The sequence below is a fragment of the Alligator mississippiensis genome, chromosome 1, assembly GCF_030867095.1.
Source record: "Alligator mississippiensis isolate rAllMis1 chromosome 1, rAllMis1, whole genome shotgun sequence".
Classification (NCBI taxonomy): Eukaryota; Metazoa; Chordata; order Crocodylia; family Alligatoridae; genus Alligator; species Alligator mississippiensis.
In genome coordinates, this window is record NC_081824.1 from 38,683,438 (window position 1) to 38,696,680 (window position 13,243).

Consider the following 13,243-nt stretch of genomic DNA (forward strand, 5'->3'; position numbering starts at 1 on the left):
AATTGGCTCCGTGGTTGGACCCAGAGGGTGGTAATTGATGGAAGTTATTCATCATAGTGCCCTGTGACCAGTGGGGTCCCCCAAGGCTCTGTCTTTGGAGCCATATTAGTCAACATCTTCACTAATGATGTGGACATTGGAGTCAGAAGCGGACTGGCCAAGTTTGCCAATAACACCAAACTTTGGGGCAAAGCATCCATACCTGAAGACAGGACGGCGATCCAAGCTGACCTGGATAGGCTCAGCAAATGGGCGGACGAGAACCTGATGGCGTTTAACACTGAAAAATGCAAGGTTCTCCACCTTGGGAGGAAAAACCTGCAGCATCCTTATAGGCTTGGCAGTGCTATGCTGGCTAGTACTATGGAGGAAAGAGACTTGGGGGGTCATCATTTAGCAGAAAATGAACATGAGCCTGCAATGCGAGGCTGCAGCTAGTAGAGTGACCAGAACACTGGCTTGCATCCATAGATGCTTCTCAAGCAAATCCCGGGATGTCATTCTCCCCTTGTACTCGGCCTTGGTGAGGCCGCAGCTGGAGTACTGCATTCAGTTTTGGGCCCCACAATTCAGAAAGGATGTGGAGAGCTTAAGAGAGTCCAGACAAGAGCCACACGCATGATCAGAGGTCAGGAAAACAGACCTTACAATAACAGGCTAAGATCTATGAGGCTCTTTAGCCTGGAAAAGAACAGGCTCAGGGGTGATCTGATAGCCACCTATAAGTTTACCAGGGGTGACCATCAGTATCTGGGGGAATGTTTGTTCACCAGAGCGCCCCAAGGGATAATGAGGTCAAACAGTTATAAACTACTGCAAGACCATTTCAGGCTGGACATAAGGAAGAAGGACTCACCCGAGTCATGAGACTTGCCCCTGGGTAGCACAGCAATGCGAATCCAAGGTTTGAGAAGACTACAGGCTGATCAAGTGGGGTTCAGTGAAGCTTTGAGTGCTATTTGATGCCCGCACCTCTGTGACATGCGATTCAAAAGAGGACATGGTGATGTGCTGCATACCAATTTTGGTAAGTGACAACTGACACTTGTCTGTCCTGAGGGTAACAAGGTCATCTGTAGGGAGGTATGAGTACAAGCGACTACCCCAGGGACAGTGCTATGGGGGCCCCACAGAGATGGGCAAGGCAGACAGGGCAACTCCTTAGCGCTGGCCTCACATTCAGACACTCGCCAACTCCCCCTCCTTCACCACTGCAGCACACGGGATGGGGCTCTGCACAGGTGGGGAGGGGTCTAATTTGCCCAAGACCCTGCACCAGTGGCATACATTGAGTCTCCAGTGTTCGGGGGACAAGGCCAGAGTGTCACCACCATCACTCTCATGCGTGCTCTAGCCAAGTTGCCTTCTGCAGTGGTTTTGATGGGGGGGGGGAGGGGGAGCAGTGTAGAGCAGTGGTGTCCCCTTCACACCTGCCAATGGCTTCCCCTTTGCATCCATGCTGGGGTGGCCGTGCCCCCACCACCATCAGTACGCCACTGTCCCTCACCCTGATAGGGTCATCTCTGGTGGGGGGGGGGGGGATGTATTGTTTAGTTTCAATTTATTGTAAATGGGGCTGGTGGAATTTTATGGGTGTGAAGGAAGGTATGTGAGGTGCACAAGCAGCACCAATACAAAATCCAGTGTTCTTTCTATCCTCCCTCCCTCTGGTTTTTAGATCCCCTTCCACTGCTAGCTGCAGGCTGATCAATTCCTGTTGGTGTGAGAAGGGGATGAAACAGAAAGGAAGACGGAGAAAATGAACAGGATGGCAACACTTCCCTCAGGATTCTCTCAACTACTGAATTATGCATAATAATTATAGTTGACTTTCATCCTGACTTAGATAAACTTATAATATAGTAACAGGTAATACTAATAACAGAAGTCAATAATATTATTTATTCCAATAGTAATATACTAATAAGAGCCTGTAGTAATATTAATATTAATGATGGTTTATTAATTGTCAATAATGATTGTAACGGTTAAATCCTTATCACAGCATTTCAAAAAAGGTAATCTGCCTTATCATCCTGCATACATCACACACATCCTGGGGCTCCACCATATATATATAGCCAATGTAAAGATATAGACGTTATATAGACCTATAATTACAGTTTGATTCCTTACAATAAGAAAGTAGATACTGAGCATAAGGCAGGTGATTATGTGCCTTCCCTGCCTCTTTCCCCATGGGGGGGCAGGGGAGAAATGCCCAGCTCCTGGTTCAAGCTCCTCCCTAAATCCCTCTATTCCCATGAAGAGATATATAAAGAGATTATTTGCCTCCTCCATTTTAAAATAATAATTGGTCTGAGCAGACCCGTCCTGACCTGAACTGCGTGATGTGAGGGAGGAGAAAGGAATGAGGAGTGAAGGAGAGTAAAAAAAGAACACACAGAGGCACCTACTGGCTGAAGGCCAGAACACAGCACCCCTCATGGTGAAGGGGATTAATTAGAAGTCTTTGGAGTCACTGGCTGTTTGCATGAACAAATCCACAGTTGGAGCAGCGTAACTGGAGAGCACGGCAAATTAACATATCTCCGAGTAGTGTTAGTTTAAAGTGCTAAATGGACTTTAGATTGTTGGGGAATCCCGGGTCATGCAAACACAAATGCAGTTGCGCCGACATAAACTGGAAATATTGTTTAGTCTACACACACCCTGTGATATTTGATATATAATTTAACTAATAATGAACCCCCAAAACTGGAGTCTTCATTATGGAATAACCTTTTAAAAATACATAGAAACTCTACTAATAATCCACTTTTCAAGAAATAGATGGACTAGAAATGTACAAATATATACCCACATGCACCTGGATAACTATTCTATTTAAACACAGAAGTATAACACAGAAGAATCCATAGAAGTATTACACTCCCAAAGAGTATCATAGCATCAATGGCAATGTTTTCATCTATCTTAGCATAGAAACAAATACCTCTTTCCTTTTTACTAGTACTCTTTGAAGAACAGCACTGTATCCAATTAATATATGAATCCTACAGAGAACTGTAAAATGGATGTATCCAACACAGCAGTTGTTTAGTCACAAATTCAGGTGAAAAAAAGAGCTTTTAAAAGGGCACCTTTACAGAAGCTCACAGCTCTGCTAAGGGCACAGGAAGGAAAGGACTCCTCAGCCACACTACATTCATGTCAGTAAGTCCTATGCTAAACACACCACCAGATTCACCATCTACATCCAAGCTCTGTGTTACAACTACATCTGTCCTGATCCCACTAACTAGGATGTACACCTTAAGGATCTGGAGTGGGATTCCTACACTTACAATGCAATCCAAAAACTACAGCCACTCAAGTCAACAGAGCTAGACACAGATCCTTTAAAACCTGTTATGATACCAACCCTGAGACATGGGCAACAATAAGCTCCTAACCCTGTTTGACCAGGGGGTTAAGACTAGATGACCTCCTGAGGTCCCTTCCAGCCTTTTCTATGATTCTATTTAACAAAATGGAAGCAGAATAGTAACTGACCCATCAGCCACAAACGTGAAGTTGGATCAGTCAACAAACTGCAATGCCCCAGGGTCAGCAGTGATATATATAGCCATTTTTTCTATTGATGTAATGACCTAGTTTTAATAACCATTTTTCTGATAAATCTACCCTTTTCCCTTCCAAAACAATCATAAAATTGTACTTATATGTAAGGATGATCTATAAAACCAAGCCTCCTTCTGTCTTGACTTCTATACTTGCAGTATTTGTGTATATGCTTGAAAAATACCAAGTTAGAATTTGTTTTAGCGCAGCTTTTTAACTGCATTTTTAGTGCATTTAATACTTGGTCTTTTATTATTTGATTCACTTGTGTTGTTTTATAAGGACAAGAGCAGTTCACAGTCTATATCTATAGTATTTAACTTACATGCAGGGAAAAAGGTTTTTCCAAAAATTGCACCTGAAAATATAGGATGAACTTATATACAGGAACAACTTATAAATCAGATCAATACAGTATATGACTTTCTTTAACATCCCATTATGTCAATAAATAGTTCACAAGTTTTTTGTTTTGCTTTTTGTTTTCCTACAATAAAGAATTATTTTATGTCTTAAATGAAGACAGCATTCCATGAACTGATCTTGTAGTCAGAAACTATATTGATTGGGAGGGAGGAGGGGAGGGAGACAAGAGGGAGAAGACAGAGAAGTCAACTGGAAGGTAAAATAGACTAGGTAACTTTCTACCCAGTACAGTATTTTATTTAACTTTAAGCACGAGAGAGACAGCTAGGACACTATCAAATATCAAGACTATTAGTAATTTGCCTTCCTTTATGTTGTATTTTTTTTTTTTAATGAATTGGAAATGTAAATACAATTGCCATATTAGATAAGGCAACATTGATTTAGGATTCTTTTAGGTTTGCAAGAGCCAAACTCTAATGTCCTTACAATGAACAGATAATGTTTAGAAGTTCCTTTGTCATCTGCTATATGGCTACAAGCTACAAATTGTGTAGTCTGCTCCTGCCTTGTGATGACTGGATCACAGAATCATAGAAAAGTCAGGTTGGAAGGGACCTCAGGAGATCATCTATCCTAACCATCTGCCTCCGGCAGGGTTATCTCTAGCTAAACCTTCCCATACAAATCCTTTTCTATCTGTGAAGAGACAGCAGTAATAAACAAAAGACTCTCAGCAGGAGAAGGGTAGGAAAAAGGAAAAGATGGAGGCACAGGAGGAGAGCAAAGATTCCGGAGCAGCTGCTCCATGATGGTCGGACAAGCTACAAGAGAGGGGCAGAGCCAATGAGAAATGGAGGCAGGAGGAGAGAGGTGGAGCCGGTGAGAGCAGGGAACAAAAACGCCCCAGTGAAAGGAGACTCCCAGGGTCCGAAGGAGACCGGCAGTACGAACCAAATGGAGGAGCTCCGACGCAGGGAGCAAAAAGAGGTAATCTTCGAAAAGAAGAAAACAGGGACCTAGGGGCTCTCCCCCAATTCAAGGATATCAGGACTGTGCAGTTGTTGTTCTTTATGATGCGTCTCATAATTGGTCAGACACTTTCTTAACCAAAAAGGAAAAAAAAAGAACAAAAGAGGCGATAGAGAAAAAAGTTACTGCAAATCCCGCGGAAGAGGGACCTTACTTGAGAGGAAATAAAGGAATAAAGAAATAGAACCCAGGGCAAGGAAGACAAGACTGACTCAAAAGTAATTGATAAGCTGTAACTCAGTTAAGTTGAATCTAAATCCCAGCAGGACTCTGTTTAAGTTGATGTTCATATTTAATTAATGTAAAGAAGTAATGACAGTCTTGCTAACAGCAGAATGATAATAGATGTAAGTTTAAATATTGATAAATAAAAGACATTGTAAATCTGATTCGAATGACGTAAGGCTGTAATTGCCAGTTGATGGTCGACACATTTGACACCTTACAAGAAAAAAGGGGGGAGAACAAAATTGCATTCCTAGAGGATCCTCTTCCTCACAGTAGATTACCAGTTATTACAATGGTAGATGATAATTGACACCTCCTGACTTATAACATCATAAATTGATCAAGACGTGGCAGGAGAGAGTCTGTAAATACTATTATAATATTACTATTATAATATAGTACTATAGTTATAGGCATGTACAGGCACCCACAGACCATATAAATGAGACCATGGGGAAAACCTCTTCCTGACCATAAATCTGACTATTGGTCCGATCCCGAGTGATGGAGCAACTCCTTCCTCACCAGGAACCTCTGGGATTTAGTTCCAGAAGATGGTATAACACCCCCCAAGTCAAAATCCCCACTCCTCCTTGCAGCCAATACTTCTCCAGAAGCCAGTGCTTTTGGGAAAGGTGAAATAAACATAAAACCTGACACAAAGAGCAGAGAAAAAGAAAAATAATCCAGGCTGCCTGTAAGCCTTAATTGTGTGCAAGTTTCTATCGGGTCCCTCCTGACGCTATCAGTTGCTGGCAGTGTCCCTGGGGTCCCTCCTGACCCCACTTGTCTTGATTCCACCTTCAAGTTCAATAAGCCCTCTTGGCCTGTCCATGCCTTTGCAGTGCACCTGTAAGCCTTAAAGGCTCACTGTATGGCTCCATCCTCCCCTAACACCACACCCCATACCTCCTTGGACCTTTGGCCCCTCCTGGGCCTTGTCCTTGCTCTCAATCCAGTTGAGACCTACAGGCTCCCTGGCCCAAGTTGGCCCCAGGACTTGGTCTCTGGCAGTGGTTCCTTCTGGACCTTTGGCCCTGCTCAGGGCCAATTGAGATCACCAGATACCCTGGCCCTGGCTGTAGCCCCTCTGCTGGGCTTGTGGACCCTCTGGTCCTGCTCTTAAGCCCTCTCTGGCCTACCTGTTCTCTGAGTAGGCCTTGGGAGTACCCTCATCGAGGCTCAAGGTTAAACCACTGGTGCAACTTAAATCAAAACATCTCAGCCCTCTGGCAGACATCCAAATCCTCTCTGGGTTTAACATAAAATAAAGGTCACTTTCCTGCATCAGTGAGCCTCTCTCTGTCCTAGGAAACTCCCCCTTATTCCCAGGCCTGCAGTGTTGCTTCCTTCCAGTTCCACTGTCAATTCAGGAGCCCTGCTGCTCTGCTCTTCACAGCTCTCAGGGCTAGACTGCCTGACCCACTCCAGCTCTGGGCTTATATGACCCAAACCCAGCCCTGTTCCAGTCAGGTGAGCCCCTAATTAGCCCCCCCCCCCACCCCCCCACCTCATGCAAGTGGCCTTTCAGGCTGCTTGCTCTTTTAAAGGGACAGGCACACCAGCTGCCCTGTCACAGCCAAGATGAGAAGTAGTATGTCTTTTCCTCACAATGATGAACAGTATCATAGTATGGCTACTCTCAAATACCACAGCTTTATATGCATTTAGCACCTGAGCATATGGCATATCAAATCAGAAGGAAGAAATGGGTATCATCTCTGTCACAAACCTGTTTTTGATATTAGATTAGTTTCCCTTGTGCTGAGGCAAGTAAGCTGGCCCTTCAAGTCAAATTTTGCCCTAGTATATATTTTCCTTTTGCCTGCCTTTATATGAAAGTTAGAAGTGTATATATAAAAAATCCTATTTTCCTGTGATGATTTGTCCTTAAACAAAACACATCTAAGAATCCATAAATCTTATGAAGGTCCTCACCGATAGAAAAACCATGAATGAATCTGGAATATAAAAGATACTACTTTACAGCATAGTAGATTTTTCATTACACATTTTATTGTTTCATTTTATTTTTTATTTCTCATTTTATTTTTCACTATGCATCACTTCTTCCTTATTAGAATATGAGTAATTTTTGCAATAGAAGTAACAAAAGAAGTTTTAGATGGCATTTACCTGAGAGTCCTGAAGGTGAAATTACAGAACTGCTAGCAATAGTATATAACCTACAGTTACAGTATATAACCTACAATTATAAACAGCTTCTGTGCAAGAGGACTGGAGGCTTGCCAACATACTACCGATCTTCAAAATAGATGATCCTGAGAAGTGATACTGAGAACTAGAGACCAGTGAGGTTCACTTGCATCCCTGGCAAGTTGACAGAGTCTATAACAAAGAATAAAATCAGCAGTCACATAAACAAATATGATGTGCTGGGAAAGAGTCAACAGTTTTTTGTAAAGGGAAATCCCACCTCACTGATCTGCTTGAGTCCCTTAAGGGTATCAACAAGCACATGGGCATGTATATTATCCAGGTTGGAAGGAGGTCAAAAGCGGGGTCCTGCAGGGATCTCTGCTGGGCCCAGTTGTGTTCAAAATTATTATCAATGACCTGGAAATGGGGGAGAAGAGTGAGATCTCCAACTCTGCAGATGATACCAAATTATGCTAGGTAGTCAAGTCTCAAACTGATGCAGAGGAGCTTCAGAAAAATCTCAAACTTGGTGAGCAAAAAAGTGGCAGATGAACTTCAATGTAAACATGTGCAAGGTAATGCACCTGGAGAAAAATAACCTCAATTATACATACACAAGGCGGGGTTCTTAAATAACTGCTATGACTCAGGAAAGAGAGCTTAAGAGTTATTGTAGATAACTGTCTGAAATGTCAGCATGTGCATCAGTGACGAAAAAGCTTATAAAATGTGGGGAATAATTACACAAGGAATTGGACACTAAAGAGAGAATATCATCATGCAAATCCATGGTAAACCCACCCTCTCCATGGACAAAGACCTTGTAGTGGAGGTCTCCTGGAGAGGCTTGTGCATCCCAATGATCCTCAGAGCTGTTGCCTAGAGTCTCACAGTCTTGGCAGGGTCACCCATGGTGAGCAGCCTGGGAGATTCCACACAAATCATGGTCCAAACTCCAAGTCCTCAATGCCAGATCATGTGGAAGAAGATGTCAGGATCTCAACAGCTGTAAAGACAGAAGAAGGCTGCAGCAAGATGGACGTCTCTTGTTGTCTAGGGTTCTCCCTTGCCACTCAGTTCAGATCTCCATCTTGTCAAGATCATGTGGTTGCTCTTTCCACACACCAGCTTCTTCACATTAAACATACCTCAGGCTTCTATCACAAGAAACAACATCCTCTCCTGTACCAACCTCTAAAAGCTCTGTGGTGATGGGTGAGTGGTGAGAGACAGGACTAGTGAATCCAACAATCTCCAGCCATGAATCTGCACATAGGCAGCCTGATGGTTGTCTTGTATTTTTTTCTCAAGAACCATCAATGAATTATGGTAAAAATCTTCCTCAAATCAAGGGACTACTACTGCCATCAATGGCACACCCAGCCTTGAATACTGTTTGCAGTTCTGGTTTTCACATCTCCAAAAGGATATAATAGAATTGGAAAAAGTACAGAAAAGGGAAAACAAAATGATACTAAGGGTTATGGAGCAGCTGCCATACCAAGATAAGGTAAAAAAGTGATGAGACTTCAGTTTGGAAAGGAGCTGACTAAGAAGGAATATAAACAGAGATCTAAAATCATGAAGGTTATGACAAACAACAGGGAACTGTTGTTCACCAAGTCCCACAATGCTAGAACTAGGTGGCACCCACTAAAACTGGTGGGAGACAAGGTTAAAACTAGCAAAAGAAAGTACTTATTAATGCAATGTGTAGTTAACTTGTGGAATTTACAGGACATAGTCAAGGTAAACAGCATAGTCAGGTAAAAAAAAAAAACCCTGGATAAATCCATGGATGATTGATCTATTAATGGATATTGAACAGAACAGTTGAAAATGTTTCATTTGGTATTTATAAACTAGTGGGTGAAACAAAGGGGGAGGTCACCTACTGGCCCTATTGTCCCCATCTGAACTTATGGTGGGGGAGCCCCAGGGGTGCTGCAGCAGGGGGCTTCTGTAAATGGCATGGGGTTGCAGAAGGATAATGAATGGGTAATAGATCACTCTGGTATACCTAGTTCAATGCTTTCCCTTTAGCATCCACCCCTGCCACTGTCAGAAACAGAATACTGTGCTGATGTACCAGTATGGCACTTCTTATGGTCTTGATAGTTAATATCATACAAAACTATCATGCATATGTTAGTCTTTCACTACATAACAAGCTCTGTGGGGCTTCTTCCTCCCTTCCACCCCCTGATCCCTTGCCATAACCTTAAAATTTTATTGATTTTACTACTACAACCTTCTTTCTTCTGGAGCTTACCTTGAAGACTTGTCATCCACATAAGCACAGAACACAGTCAAAGCAATAAGCCTCAGTGGCTTCACCATCAAATAAAAAGAATAGGTCATCTGAATCAGGAAATCTAATAAGTAGGGTGAATAGCCATGGACATCCTAATTTTTATTTTATCCTAAGACTGTAACATGGAGTGGACCCAGTCTGTAAAATCCAGTTGCTGAGCAGAAGGATTCCTGTGTTTGGCTATGCATGTCCTTCCTTGCTCATTTCTGGCTGATATCAAGGCATGCACCTATCAGTCAAGAGATAAACTTACTAATACTTTTCTTAAGCTCTGATCCAAAGTTCACTAAGGTCTTTTTTTTTTTTTTTTTTTTTTTAACTCAACTCCAATTGGCTTTGGATTAGGCAGTTGTATGGGACTGCACATAAGAGGACCATTTTCCTAAATATATTCATATTTCTTCAATCTATTCTCATCTTATCCACTGGAAGGTTAAGAATTAGTAGGTAACAATTTTCTGGCTGTACTGCTTAGTTCATTTAAAATATGTCATCTATTATAGCATATATTTTTGTGCACAACTAACAATAATGACTGACAATATGCATCTAGAGTATTATATTATAAGCAGACTTCATTCTTTTATCAAGCAGCCAAGAATTTTAAAAGCCTTGACTTATAAGTGCATATCATAAGAACTAAAAAATGGAAAAAAAAATCAATCATTCTCTTTCTTCAACCTTAAGTCATTTTCTTAGAGACAAAAATTATTTTTAATTGATTTTTGCACTGTGTTTTATAAAAGTATTGTGTTTTACAACTGAGCTATTATAGGCAAATTGATATTACTAGGAATACATATTACTCATGTGTGTGAGGAAAACATTTGAAACCAAAGGATACCTTATGCATATTTAGACCACTTTGTTTCAAATAGTCCACATAAGTTATGCAAGAACTTTTTTCTTTGAGACAGAGAAATGATGGTTTCACAGCAGAATTCAAGTACTATCAGGCCATTTATTTTGTCTTTAAAAAATGAAGTCCAAAGTCCAGACACATTAAAGTGATCCTAGGTAAAGTTCCAATCAACACACTGTAAAGCACTGCTATAACTTCAGTGGGAATTTGACAGTACAAATCTATATAAGAACATAAGAAGTGCCATTATAGATCAGGCCAATGGTCTATGTAGCCTAGTATCTTGTATCCAAGGGCATGTCCAGAGGAGTGTGAACATTTGTTTCTCCAGGGACAAGTAGCAGTGGCACCCCTTATCTGCAGAAAAGCAGTCTTTGACTTACTCAGGGATCTCCTGGCAAGGATCCCCTAGGAAGCCTATCTGAGGGGGAGAGGAGTCCAGGAGAGCTGGCTGTACTTCAAAGAAGCCTTACTGAGAGTGCAGGAACAAACAATCCTGATGTGCAGGAAGACTAGCAAGTATGGCAGAAGCCCAGCTTGGCTTAGCAGGGAACTCCTCAGTAAACTAAATCACAAAAAGGAAACTTATAAGAAGTAGAAACTTGAACAAATAAATAGGGAAGAATATAAGCGCATTGCTCAGGCATGCATGGATGAAGTCAGGAAGGCCAAACCACAAATGGAGCAAGCAATGGATGTGAAGGGTAACAAGAAGGGTTTCTACAGTATGTCAGTACCAAGAGGAGAATCAAGGGGAGTGTGGGTCTCTTACTGAATGGGGAAGGCAACCTTGTGACACAGAGTGCAGAAAAGACTGAAGTGCTCAACATCTTTTTCACCTCAGTCTTCACAGTCAAGGGCAGCTCCCAGACTACTGCACTGGGCAGCAGTTTGGGGAGGAGATGAGCAGCTCTCAGTGGTGAAACAACAGGTTAGTTAGGGACTACCAAGAAAAACTGGACATGTACAAGTCTATGGGGCCAGATGGGATGCACCCAAGGGTGATAAAGCAGTTGGCTGATGTGAATGCAGAGCCATTGGCCATCATCTTTGAAAGATCATGGCAATCAGAAGAGCTCCCGGATGACTGGAGAAGGGCAGACATAGTGCCCATATTTAAGAAAGGGAAAAAGAAGGATCCAGGGAACAACAGACCAGTCAACCTCACCTCAAATCCTGGAAAAAACATGGAGCAGATCCTCAGGGAATCCATTTCTAAGCACTTGGAGGATAAAATGTTAATTAGGAACCCAGTGGCGTCACATGGGTCTCTGGCACCCAGGGGCAAATGCTTGCATTTGTGCCCCTCCAGGATGATCTGGAAGGGTGCAGGTCCTGAGGCAAATCAGGATGTGCAGGGCCCTGCCTCCTACCTGACAGCACTTCTGTGGGAGAATTAGCAGTGCAGCACACCAGCTATGGGGGGAGGGGTGGCAGCCAGAATTTCTGGCTAGAACAACAAAAGAAACCCGCAACCAGCTGGATGGGTGGGTCAGCCACACAAAATGCAGAAGGTGGTGCCCCCCCCCCACCCAACCTCCACCAGGCCAGCAGCCAGGGGCCATGGCCCCCTACTGCCCCTGCCCCCCTGTCGGTATGCCACTGGTTATGCCTGACCAACCTGATTGCCTTCTATGATAGCATGACTGGCTCCATGGATACAGGGAAACCGGTGGCTGTGGTATACCTTAATTTTATCAAGACTTTTGATACCCTCTCCCACAACGTTCTCATAGGCAAGCTAAGGAAGTACGGGCTGAATACATGGACTGTAAGGTGGATAGAAAACTGACTCAGAGAATAGTAATCAATGGCTTGATGTCTATCTAGTTGGTAGCCAGTATCAAGTGGAGTGCCCCAGGGATCTGTCCTGGGGCCAGTTTTGTTCAATGCCTTCATCAATAACCTGGAAGATGGCATAGGGTGCAACCTCAGCAAGTCTGCAAATGCCACCAAGTTGGGGGGAGTAGAAGATACACTGGAGAGTAGGGCTAGGATTCAGTGACCTAGACAAATTAGAGGATTGGGCAAAAAGGCATCTCACAAGGTTCAACAAGGACAAGTGCAAAGTCCCAGTTAGAAGCGGGAGTGGCGAGAGACGCGCGGGTGAAAGCTCGCTGCGCCCCCGCTCCCCCGAAGCCCCCCAGAAACCCTCCAGCAGCCGCGGAGCCCCCCGCTGACCCCCAGCGCAGCCGGGGTAAGCGGGGCCCGTGGAGAGAAGGGGCTAACCCCCTTAGTGTGTGTGTGGGAGGCGGCAGCTGAGTGGAGCCGGGCCGGGTCAAGCCCCGCCCAGGCCCCTACTTCGCCCAGCTCCCCAGGGAGCCACGCGACCGGAGCCGCACGAACAGGCTGCACAAACAGGCGCGCTTCTCTGCCGGCGCGTGAGTTAGCACGGAGTTCGCGCGGGAGGGCGTGTGGGAGGGCGCCAGACCCTGCCTGCGCACCCCCCAGGGTAGACAGTCCCAGCCGTAGCCAGCCTACCAGAGGCATGACACGGATGGGTACGTGCCGCACCCCGAGGGTCCCCTCGGGCTCCGTGGCCCCCCCCCTCTGGCACCTCAGAGACGGCCACCCAGACGGAGCCCCTGGTTCCGGGCTCCACGCAGACGGAGCCCCTGGCTCTCGGCTGCGGGGGCTGCCTGTCCCTTTTTCAGGCTCTGGGGCCTGGGAGCATGGCAACCTCCCCTTGCAGGGTC

General features: G+C 44.2%; 1 protein-coding gene and 1 long non-coding RNA gene across 2 annotated transcripts in view; both read right to left on the reverse strand.

Moving 5' to 3' along the window:
- The window catches only part of SNTG2 (syntrophin gamma 2), a 625,784-nt gene that overhangs the window by 507,279 nt on the left and 105,262 nt on the right, over positions 1 to 13,243 (reverse strand). The gene's annotated exons all lie outside the window — the stretch shown is intronic.
- LOC132251191 (uncharacterized) overlaps positions 6,816 to 13,243 on the reverse strand; it is a 56,680-nt gene continuing 50,252 nt past the window's right edge. Inside the window, exons 2-3 of the long non-coding RNA XR_009463086.1 lie at positions 8,173 to 8,377; positions 6,816 to 7,560 (exon numbers count right to left, since the gene is read on the reverse strand). This is a non-coding gene — a long non-coding RNA (uncharacterized LOC132251191). The remainder of the gene's footprint in view (positions 7,561 to 8,172; positions 8,378 to 13,243) is intronic.